A 17,717-nucleotide genomic window follows, 5' to 3' on the forward strand; every position below is an offset into this window, starting at 1 on the left:
CTTTTTTTTTCTGTCTTTGTGAATTGTGTGGGCTGTAGCCGCACCTGCATCCTTAAAGCAGCAGCGACAAGCGTGCGTCTGTCTGTTAAAGGGTGGTGACACCCTCAAAGTGTGCTACACAAACAATTAAAATATTGTTCTTTTTTTTTCTGTCTTTGTGAATTGTGTGGGCTGTAGCCGCACCTGCATCCTTAAAGCAGCAGCGACAAGCGTGCGTCTGTCTGTTAAAGGGTGGTGACACCCTCAAAGTGTGCTACACAAACAATTAAAATATTGTTCTTTTTTCTGTCTTTGTGAATTGTGTGGGCTGTAGCCGCACCTGCATCCTTAAAGCAGCAGCGACAAGCGTGCGTCTGTCTGTTAAAGGGTGGTGACACCCTCAAAGTGTGCTACACAAACAATTAAAATATTGTTCTTTTTTTTTTGGTCTTTGTGAAATGTGTGGGCTGTAGCCGCACCTGCATCCTTAAAGCAGCAGCGACAAGCGTGCGTCTGTCTGTTAAAGGGTGGTGACACCCTCAAAGTGTTCTACACAAACAATTAAAATATTGTTCTTTTTTTTTCGGTCTTTGTGAAATGTGTGGGCTGTAGCCGCACCTGCATCCTTAAAGCAGCAGCGACAAGCGTGCGTCTGTCTGTTAAAGGGTGGTGTAACTCTCAAAGTGTTCCAAAAAATAAAAAACTATTTTTTTAATGTGTTTGTGACTTGTGTGCGATGTAGCCACACTTGCATCCTCAAAGCAGCAGCGACAAGCGTGCGTCTGTCTGTTAAAGGGTGGTGACACCCTCAAAGTGTGCTACAGAAACAATTAAAATATTGTTCTTTTTTTTTCTGTCTATGTGAATTGTGTGGGCTGTAGCCGCACCTGCATCCTTAAAGCAGCAGCGACAAGCGTGCGTCTGTCTGTTAAAGGGTGGTGTAACCCTCAAAGTGTGCTCCACAAACAATAAAAATATTCTTTTTTTTTTTCTGTCTTTGTGAATTGTGTGGGCTGTAGCCGCACTTGAATCCTCAAAGCAGCAGCGACAAGCGTGCGTCTGTCTGTTAAAGGATTACATCGGTGACAGCATCCAAGTAGGCATGTCAGACAGTCCGTACCTGTACTGGCAGGAAAAAGAAGCAATTTGGAGGTCCCTGTACAAACTGGCTCTATTTTACCTGAGTTGCCCCCCCTCCAGTGTGTACTCCGAAAGAGTGTTTAGTGCAGCCGGGAACCTTGTCAGCGAAAGGCGTAGGAGGTTGCTTCCACAAAATGTGGAGAAGATGATGTTCATAAAATGAATTATCAACTCTTCCAGGGAGACCAGCCTCCAGAACGTACAGAGGGACCTGTGGTTCCAGCAGGGACGAATTAATACTCTGTGAGGATGAGGATGTACACACTGAAGAGGGTGAGGAATCGGTGGATGAGGAGGATGAGGATGACATCTTGCCTCCGTAGAGCCAGTTTGTGCAGGGACACATTAATTGCCAGCTTGTTTTGTGGGGGCCCAAATGAACCAATCATTTCAGCCACAGTTGTGTGGCAGACCCTGGCGCTGAAATGATTGATTTGTTAAAGTGTGCATGTCCTGTTTATACAACATAAGGGTGGGTGGGAGGGCCCAAGGACAATTCCATCTTGCACTTCTTTTTTTTCTTTGCATTATGTACAGTTTGGGGCCTAGTTTTTCTAACTGCCATCCTGTCTGCCACTGCAGTGTCACTCCTAGATGGGTCACGTGTTTGTGCCGCCCACTCGTGTCGCTTAGCATAGTCATCCAGCTACCTCGGTGCAACCTTTTGGACATGAAAACACTATTGTGAGGTGTGAGGTGTTCAGAATAGACTGGAAATGAGTGGAAATTAAGGTTATTGAGGTTAATAATAGCATAGGAGCAGAGAAACCAACAAATTCTGTGATTTTAGCTGTTTTTATGCTTTTTTAAAAAAAAATACAGATCCAAAACACAAAACCCAGAACCCAAAACACGGAAGGGTGGTTTTGGCAAAACCAATCCAGATCCAAAACACGAAGAAAGATCCAGATCCAAAACCAAAACACAAAACACGAAAAGTGGCCGGTGCACACCCCTAGTTTAAAGTAGTGGGTCTGGTATTTTGGAGGTCTGTATGGATGGGACATGTGTTGTAAACATTGCAAGTGGCTGCACCTGGTGTATTTTTAAAATGTTTTAAAAGTACACCTTTTTGACTCAAAATATACTTGCACCAATTTTAATCTATCCCCAATTTAACTACAGTATTTCTTTTGTCCAAGCTTTTTTTATTTTTTTCATTTTCACACTTATGCAAATATACACGAAACAGCCATTTAACACAATTTAAGAACCCCAAATACGTTTATTAGGTCCATTGATACACTTCTAAATTGATTTCCTATGTCAGTTACCTATTTTAAGGGGTACAGATAGATTTCCCCAAATTCACCTGTACTTTTAACAGGTTACTCCAAGAATAGTTTTAGTGCAAATGCGTTTTTGCGTCTTTTGTAATTGGATAGTGCAAGAAACCGGAGCGCGCATAGACAAAAGATGCGAAAATATCGCACCAAAACACACGGATTGTGTGAAAACTTCTCCGACATTAAGGCCCTCATTCAGACCCACTCGCAAGCGGGCGCACGTACGTTAGGCGTACGTACAAAAATATTTAAATTCAATTGCTCGCTCGTATTTTCGTTCGCATCTAAAATTCCTCCCAAAACTCTGACGACCCCTCCTCTAACTAACGAGCGTACGAAATAGCGAGCGTACATCCCCGAAATGGCTTGAAAGGAACGCACGCACAAGTATAAACAGGAAGTGGCCTTGTCAGATGTCGATTACCTGCTCCTTTATTCTGCCTACCTCCATCAATCGTATCATGCCAATCAATGTATCAATTAGCTTAATTGTTTGTTTTTTTCAACACAATGCAAGAAACTTTACTCTTGTCCGTGTTTGTGTTTACCCGCAGAATACGTACGGATGAAACATTCGTTTTTATTGTTCAAAAAACATGTGAACCACAATTAAACAATTGTACTATTGCTGTGGATCCCCGCATATTTCCCTGGGTTTATTTCTTTATTTAAATTTGCTTACGCATGTCACTGCATCAAGCCTATCCTAACTCTCCAGAGATTTCTGGCCCTGTCGAACACATGACTCATACACTAACCAATAAAATTGCTCCTGTTAATTTCCAAAATACATTAGCCAATCAGAAAATTTTTACACACTTTATCAAAAATGATTTTTAAGAAAAACACCATTGCCATCATGAGAGCCTCCGCATTCACCAGGCGCGAGCTGCTGGTGCTTACGGAGGTCATGGATCGCCGGATCACCAGCCAGCCTCAACCCATGACCAACCGGCAGAAGCGCTCCGCGTATGCGGAGGCACGGTCCCGCCTGCGGTCCTTCGGCTCACGCCGCAACATCGGGCAGCTGGAGCGCAGGTGGTCCGACCTGCAACGGCGAACGCCCCGCTTGCTGGCATGCTTTCGCATGCAGATCCTGGCAAGTAAGTGTTATGTATTGTGGTTTTAATGTTTGTGTTTGTGGGGCAAACTGCGTGTGCATGTTTTCCTGTCTGTTCTATTTATTATTTGTACTCATATCTGCGTGTGCATGTTTTCCTGTCTGTTCTATTTATTATTTGTACTCATATCTGCGTGTGCATGTTTTCCTGTCTGTTCTATTTATTATTTGTACTCATATCTGCGTGTGCATGTTTTCCTGTCTGTTCTATTTATTATTTGTACTCATATCTGCGTGTGCATGTTTTCCTGTCTGTTCTATTTATTATTTGTACTCATATCTGCGTGTGCATGTTTTCCTGTCTGTTCTATTTATTATTTGTACTCATATCTGCGTGTGCATGTTTTCCTGTCTGTTCTATTTATTATTTGTACTCATATCTGCGTGTGCATGTTTCCCCTCTATTTCTGATTTATTAATTCTACTGCTATTTGGCTTTTTTTTTTTTTTTTAGTTTGGTTGCCCGGATTTGTCCATAAACTAAACGCAATTTCTTTGACATATTTTAGGGGGACAGCCAAGACTCCGCCGTCACCGTCCGTCCAGACGGCGTTCCCGGCCACTATCCCCAACCCCCAGCCAACACTCCACCCCAAATCTTTCCCCTATTCCCCACTCCTCCCCATCCTTCCCAGACCCTCTCCCGGAAATGTCGGGCCTCCTTCCCCTCCGTCCCACTTCCCCCTCTCCTCCACCCACCCCTCTTCCAATTACCCCCTCCCCGGAGTCCATCATAACTCCGCCCCATTCTTTGGGTAATGACGGATCCTCCGAGGAGGATCATGGAGGTTTGCCCGGAGCTCCCGTTTTGTCTCCCGGTATGTTTTTTTTTTTTTTTTTTTTAAAGCACAAACTGTTTGTATGTAATCATGTGTCGTGCCTTTCTTCGTGTTTTTGTGGCTTGACTTTTGGTGATTGTGAAGGTTTGCCTTTACCTCTTCCTGGTGATTTAAACATACACATATCATACCTGTGGGAATTTGTACCTAGGCCTTGTATTTTTGCCAGCCCCCCCTTTTTTTTTTTTGTTTTGGGTTTAGGAGTGATTTGGTTGTGTTTTTTTTTTTTTATGTGGATTCCCTATTGTTGTATTAACCCACACACTTTTCTCACCCACAGAGGAACAGAGGCGTCGGCAAGAGGTGGCGGATGTTGTGGGGCAGATGCGCCAACATGTCATCGGCATTCTGGTGGCCCTCGACCGGCTGTCTGGCCTCCTTCGGCAGTAGTTTTTTTATTTTTGTTATATTTTCCAATTAAATTTATTAAGACAAATATACGTTGTGGCTCATTTTTAAAAACCAAAACCAAGATAGTTTAGCATGACATAAGTAGACTGTTCCTGCAAGGATTTCCCTTTTTTAAAAGTTAGATTGTGTTTTGTCTTTGTATGTCAAACAGACACAAGAAACACATAACAGTAACAATGTCATTTCCCTTTTTGGGTGTAGTGTCAATTACATATTTCTACATTTTCCAGGTTCCTACTTGGTGCGCAAGCTGCTTAGGCCAATCTTACAAATCCCAAGGTTGGGCCAGGCTTCCTTTTGGTGTGGATTGGGAAGCTGAAAACATTTTTCAGTTTAGCTCAACTGGCGTCAGTACTGGTTTACCCCTTAGTCAAATGTAACTTGTGTTAACCTGGTTACACTTGCTGTTAACGTCCCAAAAAAGGAAGACCATTTCACTCTCCAAACATTTATTCACAACATAACAGAGAAAACAAAGTGGTCACTCCCAAAAAAAAAACACAGTGATAAATTCAAATACAACACATACCAAGAAATAATTAAATAAAAACACAAAATCAAGAACTGGTTGACGAAGGACCATGCCAACATGATTCCACAAACATGGCGTTGCGATATGGGTTCCAGAATATATGCCCAAAAGGACCAGATCCAGGTTTGGTAAGGGTAGCAGGAAGTAGTGAGCGTTGGAGTGCCAAAGATTATGTGAACAAACAGAAGATGGTGAGAAAAATAAAAATAAATTAGATGTTCGCAAACAAACACAAACACATTAGGTATAAACACTGGAGTTTTGTTCAAACTTACCTAAAAAATCTGGCCACCACATCATCGTGTATGGCCCCCCCACATACTGACCTTCGACCAACCTCGGGGGGGCCATCCTCAGGTAAGGCATCCTCTGGCTGCATTGGGACACCACTCCTTATGGCAATGTTGTGAAATATCCCACACAGGACCACAATTTTAGACACCATATCCGGCAAATACATGAGTTCGCCACCAGAGCGGTGGAGGCATCTGAATCGGCCTTTTAAAAGGCCGATACAGCGCTCCACCACTTGCCTGGTGGCTGTAAGTGCGGAATTATACGCACTTTGTGGCCCTGGTGTGGGAGCCAAATAAGGAGTGAGCAGCCAGGACATGCAAGGGTATCCACTGTCTCCTGTGAACAAAAATAGACCACATCAGGAACACTGTGTATCAAGCTTAACATTGTTATGTACTAAAGGTCTCCACTTACCCAGAAGCCACGCATCACCAGCTTGTAGGTTGGTTAATTTCTGCCATATCCCTGATTGCCGGATGACGAAGGAGTCATGAGCACTTCCGGGTAATTTAGCATTCAGGGACAGGATCTGGAGGGAGGCATCACATACCACCATTACATTCAGGGAGTGATAGTGTTTCCTGTTTCTAAATATTGCCTCCAGCCGTGCTGGAGGCTGAAGTGGTATGTGAGTACCATCCACAACCCCTATGATGTGTGGGAAGCCAGCTATTTGGTAAAAATTGGCCTTGGCCACACTAAGGGCACCCATATCCAAAGGCATTTTAATAAAATGATGGAGGTGCTTGAAAAGTGCCTCCATCACTGCCCTCAGGATCCGGGAAAAGGAGGATTGGGAGATGCCCGCCACTATTCCCACCGTTGTTTGAAACGATCCTGAGGCACAGAAATGTAACACCGCCATAAATTGCGTCAGTGGTGGTATTGCTGTTGGACTGTCAATTTGCCGCTCAAGATCACTTTCTATTAATGAGAGAGTGTCTATGATGATTTTGGGAGGTAGACGGTAGCGTCTTAAAACCTCATCATCGGGCATTCCAAAAAGGGTGACACGTGTTCGAAATATCTGGGGCCTTGCATGCCTACGATGCCTACGCCTGGGACGAGTTTGAGGTTGGTCGTCTTCCGGGAGCAGGGCCAGAACAATTCGCCCCAGATCTACCTGAAATTCAAAGTTTACAATGTAAGGCTTTTGAGCCACCCCAAAAGTAAGAAAAAACAACTTAGCTTTCTGATACCATCCATAGCTGCTTACATGCCGGGGTATTGTCATGATACGTATAAACTGTAAAAAAGCCAAAAATGAGACTTCAAAAATTTAGAGGGTGTTTTTTTATTTTTCAAATTGTTGCAAGCCAACACAGAAAATAGCCGAAACACACATTTGGCCATCGATGAACACGACATTGCACACCGTACGTCAAATAGGGTTCAAATGGACCCCAAAAATGGAAAAGGGAAAAGCAAAACTGGTTTACATGATGAATAAGCCGCCAAAAATGCGTTAATTAGTTCGCAAATGCAAGTCACTACACCAACAGTCAAAAATGCGGTAATTAATTCGCAAATGCATGTCACTACACCAACAGTCAAAAATGCGGTAATTAATTCGCAAATGCATGTCACTACACCAACAGTCAAAAATGCGGTAATTAATTCGCAAATGCAAGTCACTACACCAACAGTCAAAAATGCGGTAATTAATTCGCAAATGCATGTCACTACACCAACAGTCAAAAATGCGGTAATTAATTCGCAAATGCATGTCACTACACCAACAGTCAAAAATGCGGTAATTAATTCGCAAATGCAAGTCACTACACCAACAGTCAAAAATGCGGTAATTAATTCGCAAATGCATGTCACTACACCAACAGTCAAAAATGCGGTAATTAATTTGCAAATGCAAGTCACTACAACAACAGTCAAAAATGCTGTAATTAATTCGCAAATGCAAGTCACTACACCAACAGTCAAAAATGCGGTAATTAGTTCGCAAATGCAAGACAAAAAATGGACTTACCCAACTCGAATATATAAGATTTCCAAAAAAAAGGTCTTTGGGTCCGAAAGCCAAAAAAAACTAAAAAAGATGAAATTAGTGTTAAAAAAATTAACTAACCAACAAACAGAAGAAGACACCAATTGGCCACAAATTTGACTGCACAAAACTTACCAAATCAGGAAAGGATGTGGAAAAAAGGAAAAAAATGCGAACGGAAAAACAAAAGAACTGTAGCAAAAACAAACAAAAAACCAACTCTGCCAAATCCTCCAACCGCAAACAACCAAATCCAAACAACTTAACCGCCAACAATCCAACAACCCCACCTCGACTCCACACACACCAAGCCATAAATAGTGTTTATTTTCCCGCCCAAATTAAGGATGAATCATAGGGACGCACAATCAATGATGCGGCCGCAAACAAAGGACGCATGTATAAATACGTCACGAAATCACATTGAATTTCTGGTTGATTTCATTCTGGAAGCAGAAACATGGCTTCAGACCAGGGAAACAATGGCCAAAAATCCGGCGGTAAGGCCTTCATGCATTTTGTCTCCATGATTATTTTAAAACAAATATATTGGTCAAGTTGTGAAGTGGCTAAATCTGCATATTTACCCAAATAGGTGAGGAGGATGACATGGAAGAGACTGCTGGCCCCAGTCAACCCGCCAAAGCTGCCAAAAAAAAAAGGCAGCCACATTTCACAAGCAAGGAGATGGAGGTTTTGATCCAGAAGTGCGTTGACATCCTGCCCCAGGCAGCCAGGAATATGAGCCAAAGCCAGAAGTGGAGAATGTGGGAGGAGGTCGCCGTTGCTGTCAATAGGGTGGGTGATTATGTCCGTCTAGCCCGGGATGTCAAACGGCGGTAAGTAAACACTTTCCCATCCTATAAACAAACCCCATTGTGAAAAAAAGGATAATGGTTCCAATTTCATTCCACAGATGGGCAGACTTCAAATATCGTCTCAAACAAAAACTTGCCGACAGGGCTAGGCATGCAAGGGGGACAGGTGGGGGTCCCACCCCTGTGTCATTGGAGTTGACAGACTTAGAAGAGATGGCACAGGGGTGTGTGCAGGCTGTGGAGGTGTTTGGCGTGTCCAACATGGATACGGACATGCCAGACTTTGCGGCTCCTCATGTTGGCCAAGGTAAGTCTTGTGATGTCACCAACTCTGAAATGCTATTGTGCCAATATGTAGATTCTAATGTGAGTCTTTTCGCAAATTTCCTAACAGAGACTGAGGCGGATGAGTCTGCTCCAGAGGGGAGCCTTGGCCGCAGAATTTCTGCTGGCTCTGCAGGGGAGGAACCAGTACATCCGGCTGAGGACACTGCAGAAGCCAGTCCAGGGCGTGCCCCCTCGCAGGCAGTGGGCCTCCTCACAGAACTCAATTTTAAATTGGATTGCCATACGGAGATTCTGCAGAGGATGGACGCCAGTCTGATACGGGTGGCTGAGGCCCTGGAGCAAAATGCTGCGGCCAACGTGACCATTGCTCAGGCCCTGGCGGAAAATACCAGGGCCAACATCCGCATCGCCGATGCCCTGGAGCAGCTCGTTCGCCAGCACATGGTGGAGCCGACCTCCCTTCCTGCCGGAACATCCGGATCCTCCACCTCTGGCACAACATCAGCCAATCCTCCAAATGTGCCTAGCCCTGTGCCTAGTCCAGAGGCCACAACATCTGCCTCTGGACAGGCCAGCCCGATGGCATCCCGGACCCGGTCTGGCGCCCACCCTCACCCAGCCAAACGGGCGAGAAAACGGTGACAGCAATGGCGACTTTTCCCACACTCCTTCTGTGCTTGGCTCATATTCCTTTCTGGTCAAAACTTCCCTCTCCTTTCTTGTGAAATGTTTTTAAATTTTGTATTTACGCTTATGTTAGCAGTTATGGTTTTTTTTTTTTTTGAACAAATATCTTTGCCACAAAAAAAGGCAACAAAATATTAGGCCAATTTGTTTGTGTTTAAACAATAAATTAAAAACAAAAAAATGAGATTGTATTGTGACATTATTGTACAAATGGGTTACATTTAATCCTGGCCCTAAAGGTAAAAACTGACCCTCTTAAAACCAAAAAAAGGCCTCTTTAAGGAACGTTTAAAAAATCACATAGCGATGCAAATTCCACAGTAAACCAAAAAAAAGGGGAGCTAATTAAAAGATGATGACATTATTGTTACAATAGGCCATAACCAACAAATTGTGGCCAAAATAAAACCCCAAAAATGTACGCTAATTGATTGTGTAATCATGACATTAGCAGCTCTGATTTCCACCTGCGTACGCTTTTGTGCTATCCCAATAAACTGCTTTCCAAACACATACCAAGCCGGATTTCAATCCAACACTAATTACTTTACTGACCAGCCGCGATTAATCGCAGCACCATCGTGGAGTCCCGGGACGGAGGAGAAGGCCATCGCCAATGTGGTCGAGTAATCCTGACCCTAAGCTGTGCGAGCATTTTGAAGGGAAAGCGGATGTTTCAGTGACGTATGAGACGGTCCGAACACATTTGACGTTCGCATCTGCTAATGTATGTACGCCCCAAAAACGCCTCGCCACGCCTGCGTTTTTTCATCTCCACCCCCGTCAACACCCAAAAACGCCCTGTTCTGTCAATCACATTTGACATGTCACTTCCTGTACGCTATTTTAGGAACGAGAGAAAAAAAAAACGCAATCTGCCGTACGCACATGCGCAGTGTAACACCGACGCATGCGCGGTTAGTCAACATCGGAACGCAACGAGCGTACTGTTGTTAACGTGCGGCTCTGAATGAGGGCCTAAGTTTTCGCTTTTTCACATCTAATTGAATTCCCCCTATGTATTTAATAATTAAAAAATTAGTCTATACCTTAAAACTAAAGAATATATACTGTAAATTTAAAAAATACTAAGAGAATATCATCATCATATATTTTCCAGTAACTAATGCACAGTTCTGCTAATCCTCAGCCCTGCTGTACCAACATTATTAGTACTCATCACCAATCCCCTGTACTGTACCAATACCAACATTATTAGTATTATATGGGGCCTGATTCTGAGTCGGTCGAAAAGTGGCCACAAGTGCGGACATCTGCAGCAGCCAGATTTACAGCATCATGCTAGTGCGAGTATACTGTATGTTCATCTTCAAGTAGAGCACCTCACCGCCCACTGTTTCTCCGTCTGCAGTAGCAACCGACATCTTTAGTATCAGCATTTACACTCACCACATTGCAGGGTACAAAAGATGTGTCTAAAACAGGCATCTAATCTCCTTCCACACACCACAAACAAGCACAGAACTCTGGCTGCATGCCCATGACATTCCCATGATACCCCTAGGAGGAATGGGTATGATATACCGCCGGCCGCATGGCCGGCGGTTCGATTCCCGTCAGCAGCGGCCCGACAGGAGCAGAGTGCGAAGCAGCGGAAGCCCGACAGCGCTGGAAATCCCGATCGTGGAGAGGTAAGTATACACTAACCTAACCCCCCTAACCCTAACCCTCCTTAGGGGTGCCTAACCCTAACTTCTCCCCCAAGTGCCTAACCCTAATCCCCCCTCTAAGTGCCTAACCCTAACCACCCCCTTCCCCGCTGCCTAAACCTAAGTCCCCCCGGGGGTGCCTAACCCTAACCCTCCTTCCCCCTAGCCTAACCCTAACCCTCCCGGGGGAGTGCCTAACCCTAAGTCCCCCCCCCAGGAGCCCTAAACCTAACCCCCCCCCCCAGCGGCAGTCCGCTCGCAGCGCCCCGGCGTCGGGAAAATGCGGGCGTCTACATCTTTGAGGCATTTCACCCTTGCCGGGATAAGACAGTCGGGAAGCTGGCTGCCGGTATTTAGGCAGTCGGCTTCCCGATTGCTTCCCCCCTAGGAGATCTGTTCTGTGCATCAGCACAGTAGCCACCAAGAAACACTGGTTTGATGGACGGAAAGATCCAGCCTTGCACAGAGCGAACCAGATGCTCTCATATCTTCTATAAAGGTGCGAATGCAATGTGCAGCGCATGTGTAGCCTGCAATTGTTTTTTGCAGCGCATACGCAGTGTGCAGATAATAGCGAGAAGCATCCACAGCAGGAGCAGCATCAGAATCAGGCTCATTATGTGTTACTTAAATGAACAGGATAATGTGTGGGATATGAGGAATGATGAGGCATAGACGCCTGTAGTGTGTTTGATATGGGATGTAGTCGGGTGTAGTAGGTATTACCGCCGGACGCATGTTCAAATCCCGACAGCGGCAGCCCGGCAAGGGTGAAAATCCAGATCGTCAAAAGGTAAGTATGTTGTAACCTAATTCTACCCCGTAACCATAACCCTCCTTAGGGGTGCCTAACCCTAACCTCCCCCCAAGTGCCTAACCCTAATCCCCCCTCTAAGTGCCTAAACCTAACCCCTCCTAAACCTAAGTCTCCCGGGGGGGTGCCTAACACTAACCCTCCCTTCCCCTGACCTGACCCTTACCCTCCCAGGGGGTGCCTAACCTTAAGTCCCCCCCGGGAGCCCTAAACCTACCCCCCCCGCAGCTGTCCGCGCCCGCGCCAGGCATAACTTCGGTCGCGATGCCAGGCGTTGGTCTTCCGGCGTCGGTAAAATGACAGGCATCTAGATTTAGACTCCTGTCATTAGTACCACGCCAGGATTAGAACGTCTGGAAGGCGGCGGTCGGGATTTAGACCGTCGGCTTTCAAACTACATCCCATGTAGTCATGTGACCGGCGGCATTGCACAATCCCGACAACGGAATGCCAGCTAGGGATTTATGATAGGCGTCAAAATACCTATCATAATCCCGACACCGGAACGCTGAGGACAACATCCCGAACAAAGGTAAATCCGGGGCGCCCTTAGCGTTAAACACGGGGGGGGGGAGGGTTAGGATTAGGGAGTCTAGCGGGGTTAGGTTTGTGGGGGGGAGATTAGGGTTAGGCACCCGTAGGGAGGAGGGTTAGGCACCCCCAGGGAGTAGGGCTAGGCACCCCCCCGGGAGGGTAAGGTTTAGGAAGCGGTAAGGGGGATTAGGGTTAGGCACCACTAAGGGAGGGTTAGGGGGGAGACATGGGAAGTTAGGGTACTTACCTGCCTCTGTCAGGATCTTCATCCTGTCGGGCATCCGCTGTCGGCATTTCAATCCCATTCCGTTGATATATACTGTATATAATTTTATAAGTCTACCGATTCCCACTCCACTCTAAATTATCTCTGACTCCAACACCATGACCCTGGCAACAATATAGCTTAAGTTATTATAGACACATCTATGAGTCTCGCTGTGATTGGTCATGGACCATCCTATAATTCACATCATTTAAATATGCATTTTGAAACACATAGCACAGTACATGCAATATCACTACATAATAATACATTACATTGTGTTATACAAAAGATCATAGAAGTGTACTTGGAACCTACACACAGTTCAGCCTTCAAAAATCTAGCCAATCAATTCTCCATGAATGGAAGCACGTAGTACAAACTATCTCAGGGACAGAAAAAATGTAGGGAAATTATCACTGATTCATAAATTTGTGCTACAAAATCTAAATGGGCACACCTTGTTGTTACATCCAGTACATATAAAATTGACGTGTTGGGCTGATGCAGGTTTGAGCGCACGTCAGTTTGCATAGCGTATTGGCGTAGATTGAATCTGCATAAACCCAATTGAGCTGGTTTGGGATGAGTTGGACCGCAGAGTGAAGGAAAAGCAGCCAACAAGTGCTCAGCACCTCTGGGAACTCCTTCAAGACTGTTGGAAAACCATTCCAGGAGACTACCTCATGAAGCTGTTGGGAGAGAATGCCAAGAGTGTGCAAAGCATCCAAGCAATATGGGGCTACTTTGAGGAATATAAAATATAAAACATATTTTGAGTTAACACTTTTTTGTTTACAAAATAATTCCATATGTGTTCTTTCATAGTTTTGAGGTCTTCAGTATTAATCTACTACGTTGAAAATAATTTAAATAAACAATAACCATTGAATGAGAAGGTGTGTCTAAACTTTTGACTGGTACTGTAGGTAGGAGGGCCCTGCTCGCAAGCTTACAATCTATAAGGAAATAGGCATTGATACACAAAGATAGGTGCTATATATTGCATTTTGGTCCAGCCAGAATGCAGAGTTTCTTGGGGGGCTGCATGATCCAGTCACACCGGAAGGTCGGCCAAATGTCGACACATGAGGATGTGAAAGAAAGACAATGTGTGAGGTTATGTGTGGACTGTGAAAGGGGATGTAGTTACATATGGAAGCTATGAAGGTTATGTGGGTGGTTCTGGAATCTGATAAGCTTGCCTGAAGAGGTGAGTTTTCAGGGAACGCTTGAAGGATTGGAGACACATCTTACTCTGCAGCAGACATAGGCATCTTGAGGCCAACACAGACATTTTCTTTGGTTGTGTTTGGCCCAGAGCATGAAGGATCATGAATAATAAAAATACATAAACAATACCTATGCCTCATGTATATGTTATTCCTTTCAAAATATTATTTAAAGCACAAAATACTTCTTATGTATATACAATCTTTATATATTTAATTCCTGAATATAAAGATAAATTAGTTTTAATCATCTTAACCTTATCACAGAACATATAAAGAACAGATATCTTGAAATGTATTATAAGCATGTGCCCTTGCTGCGTGAATATATGCTGCTATGTGAGATTATCAGCCTATTGTTTGTGAGAGAGCGCTGAGCCGGTTTTTGTGGGATGCTCATGATTCTGAAGAAGACAGTGGTATCTGCATGCGGTGCATCTTCTGATGGATGGCGCTCGGTGAATTAGGGTGTTCCTAGCTAAATGCAGGCTAAGAATAAAGGAGCATGCTGTACAAATACAAATCTATTGAGAGGCAATATTTTTACTAGTTTGTGAATAACTTTTAATGACAATTTTTTTGTATTTAACATGTTGGCTTGAAAAAGAATGCACATTTTATCTATTTTTTATATATTATGTACTAATAAATTTTCAGATTAATTATCAATATAACATGTTAACCTGACAATACAAATTTATGCAGTATGTGAGTGTATATATATATATATATAAATTTAACTCCATATATATGACCCATATAACATATTGTTGCATTCTAGTTTTCAATAAACAAATTGTTCTTCCTATTTTACAGAACTCTCACTGATAAAGCTGTGCTACCAACTCCATACAATGAATAAATTGACAGCATTTCAAGTGTTTAATTTGATATTTTCTGTGAATTAGAGTTTAGTGAAAATATGAAAAGATCATTAAAACTTTTTTAAAATGTTAATTGAGCATTGATTAGAAAAAATGTTTACATTTCTAATATAAATGTAATATTTTCAAAACAGACTTGCTTTGATTATGTTACAGTATTTTTGTCTGTTTCTTTTTTTTAAATTGTAACTCATGTTCAATATTCGGTATCCCTGTATCAGAGGCTCCCGAGTGGATGGGTTTATTTATTACATATGCTAGTTTTTAAAAATGTAGATATTTCTGAGCATATGCAATAAAAACATTCCATTACACCAATAAATAGGACATGTAATAAAAATGTTCCATCACACAAAAACACACGATATCCGGCACCCGATAATTAAGTATCCAACACGCCGCAAGTTGAGACAGCGGGTACATAATTACCAGACCAATTCAGTATTGTTCCGGTGCCGGGACAGCTGCTCCGAAAAGCATGCGCACAGCCAAATGTTACTCTGTGTGGAGAAAGCTCGGATCCCTCTTTGCAATGCCGAAACTCCTTACCATAAGAAGAAATAGGGCATTGGGAATCAGCACTATCACTATCAACAGTTTTTGGAGTTTGCTGAATATTAGGTGGCCCTCATAAAGAATGGTCCTGTTACATAAAACATGCTGAAACTAGCGTTTCCGCATATAATGGGCCCATTAGTGATGATGAATAGGCCCATAAAAGATGCTACATGCAATAAAAACATTACATAACACAAAAGAAGGAACATGTAAAAAAATCCTTATGTCCCCTCACTCTCATGATTACTTTAGGATATAAATAATGCTGAGCAAAATGCACAAGGTGATTACACTAAATAACCTAAACATAATACAAATGTACAAAGATATAAAACTTATATTGCAGAATTTAAGTCATATCAAAGAACTGTTTGATCAATTAAATACTTTAATAAAAAATTTCAAAAAGATTACAAAGATTATCTATCTATCTATCTATCTATCTATCTATCTATCTATCTATCTAAGAACTGGCCTATTTGATAAATTAAATACTTTAATAACAAAATTCAAAAAGATGACAAAGATTATCTATCTATCTATGGGTTTAGTAGGTATTACCGCAGGCCACATGGCCAACGGTTCAATTCTTGACAGCGGCAGCCCGGGCAAGGGTGAAGGTCCCGATCGTTAAAAAGGGAGGATATCACTAACCCTATTTTCCCCCCTAACCCTAACCCTCCCTTAGGGGTGCCTAACCCTAATCCCCGCCATAGTGCCTAAACCTAACCCCCCGTTTAGGCGTTTTCGATGCCTGTCATTAGTACCTTGCCGGGATTAGAGAGTCAGGAAGCCGGTGGTCGGCATTTAGACTGTCGGCTTCATGACTACATCCTCTATCTATCTATTATTATTATTATCATTTATGTATATGGCACCACAAATGTCCCGCAGCGCCTTACAAAGTTCCTTAAACAAGTTGTACACAAGCGACTTACAGAACAATACACTACAGGACAAGGACATGGATAATATATATTGCAACATTAGTGACCATAACACACAGATAAGCAACAGAGCATAAGCAACCAAGCGTTATGTGCCCTAGTGGTGAGTAAGAAGTAGATGAAACTAAAGTAGGGAGAAGCACAAGAGGGTAGAGGGCCCTGCTCATAAGAGCTTACATTCTAAAGGAGGGGACGACAAACAGGGGTGACACAGATGGGGAGGAAGGAGCATGTAGCAGGGAGTTAGAATGATAGCTGGAAGGCTTTGATGAAGTAGTGGGTCTTAAGAGCCCGTTTGAAGGAGTGTAAAGAGGTGGAGAGTCTGATGGGGAGTGGGAGAGAGTTCCAGAGGTGGGGAGCAGCGCGGGCAAAGTCTTGGAGGCAGGAGTGGAAGGAAGTAATCAGCTGGCATGAAAGGCGGTGTGCATTAGTTGAACGAAGAGAGCGAAGAGGAGAGTGAAGGGAGATGAGATCAGAGATATATATGGGAGAAGATTGGGTGAGGGCTTTGTAAGTGAGCGTGAGAACCTTAAATTGGGTTCTAAAAGGGAAGGGGAGCCAGTGGAGGGCTTGTAGGAGAGGGGAGGCAGATGTAGAGCGTTTGGAGAGGAAGATAAGCTGTGCAGCAGCATTAAGGATAGACTGGAGAGGAGAGAGATGGGATTTGGGGAGGCCAGATAGGAGGAGGTTACAGTAGTCCAATCTGGAGATGACCAGTGAGTGTATGAGTATTTTAGTAGCATCCTGGGTGAGATAGGGTCTGATCTGAATATTTTTGAGATGGAAACGACAGGACTGTGAAAGGTTCTGGATATGTGGTTTGAAGGAGAGGGATTAGTCCAGAATAACTCCAAGACAGCGCACCTTGGGACTAGATGAGATAGTTATTCCATCAATTGATAAAGAAATAGTGGGAAGTGAGGTTATGTGGGAGGGTGGGAAGACGATCAGCTCTGTCTTAGACATATTAAGTTTAAAAAATCGCTGGGACATCCAGTAAGAGATAGCAGAGAGACAGTTGGAGATATGAGTCAGAAGAGAGGGGGAGAGATCAGTGGAGGAAAGGTAGATTTGAGTATCATCAGCATAGAGTTGATAATGGAGGTCAAAAGAGCTGATGAGTTCACCTAGAGAGGAAGTATAGAGGGAGAATAGGAGAGGTGCAAGAACAGAACCTTGGGGAATACCTACTGTAAGAGGCTGTGGGTGGGGAGAGGAGTCATGAGAGAAAACTGAGAAAGATCGGTCAGAGAGGTAGGATGACAGCCAGGAGAAGGCAGTGTCACGTAGACCAAGGGAGTGAAGGATATGCAGCAGGAGAGGGTGGTCCACAGTGTTAAAAGCAGCAGAGAAATAAAGGAGAATAAGAAGAGAGTAGTGGCCTTTGGATCTGGCAGCAAGGAGGTCGTTGCTG

This window comes from Taudactylus pleione, unplaced genomic scaffold (assembly GCF_031769625.1).
Source record: "Taudactylus pleione unplaced genomic scaffold, aTauple2 ptg000065l, whole genome shotgun sequence".
NCBI classification, from domain to species: Eukaryota; Metazoa; Chordata; class Amphibia; order Anura; family Myobatrachidae; genus Taudactylus; species Taudactylus pleione.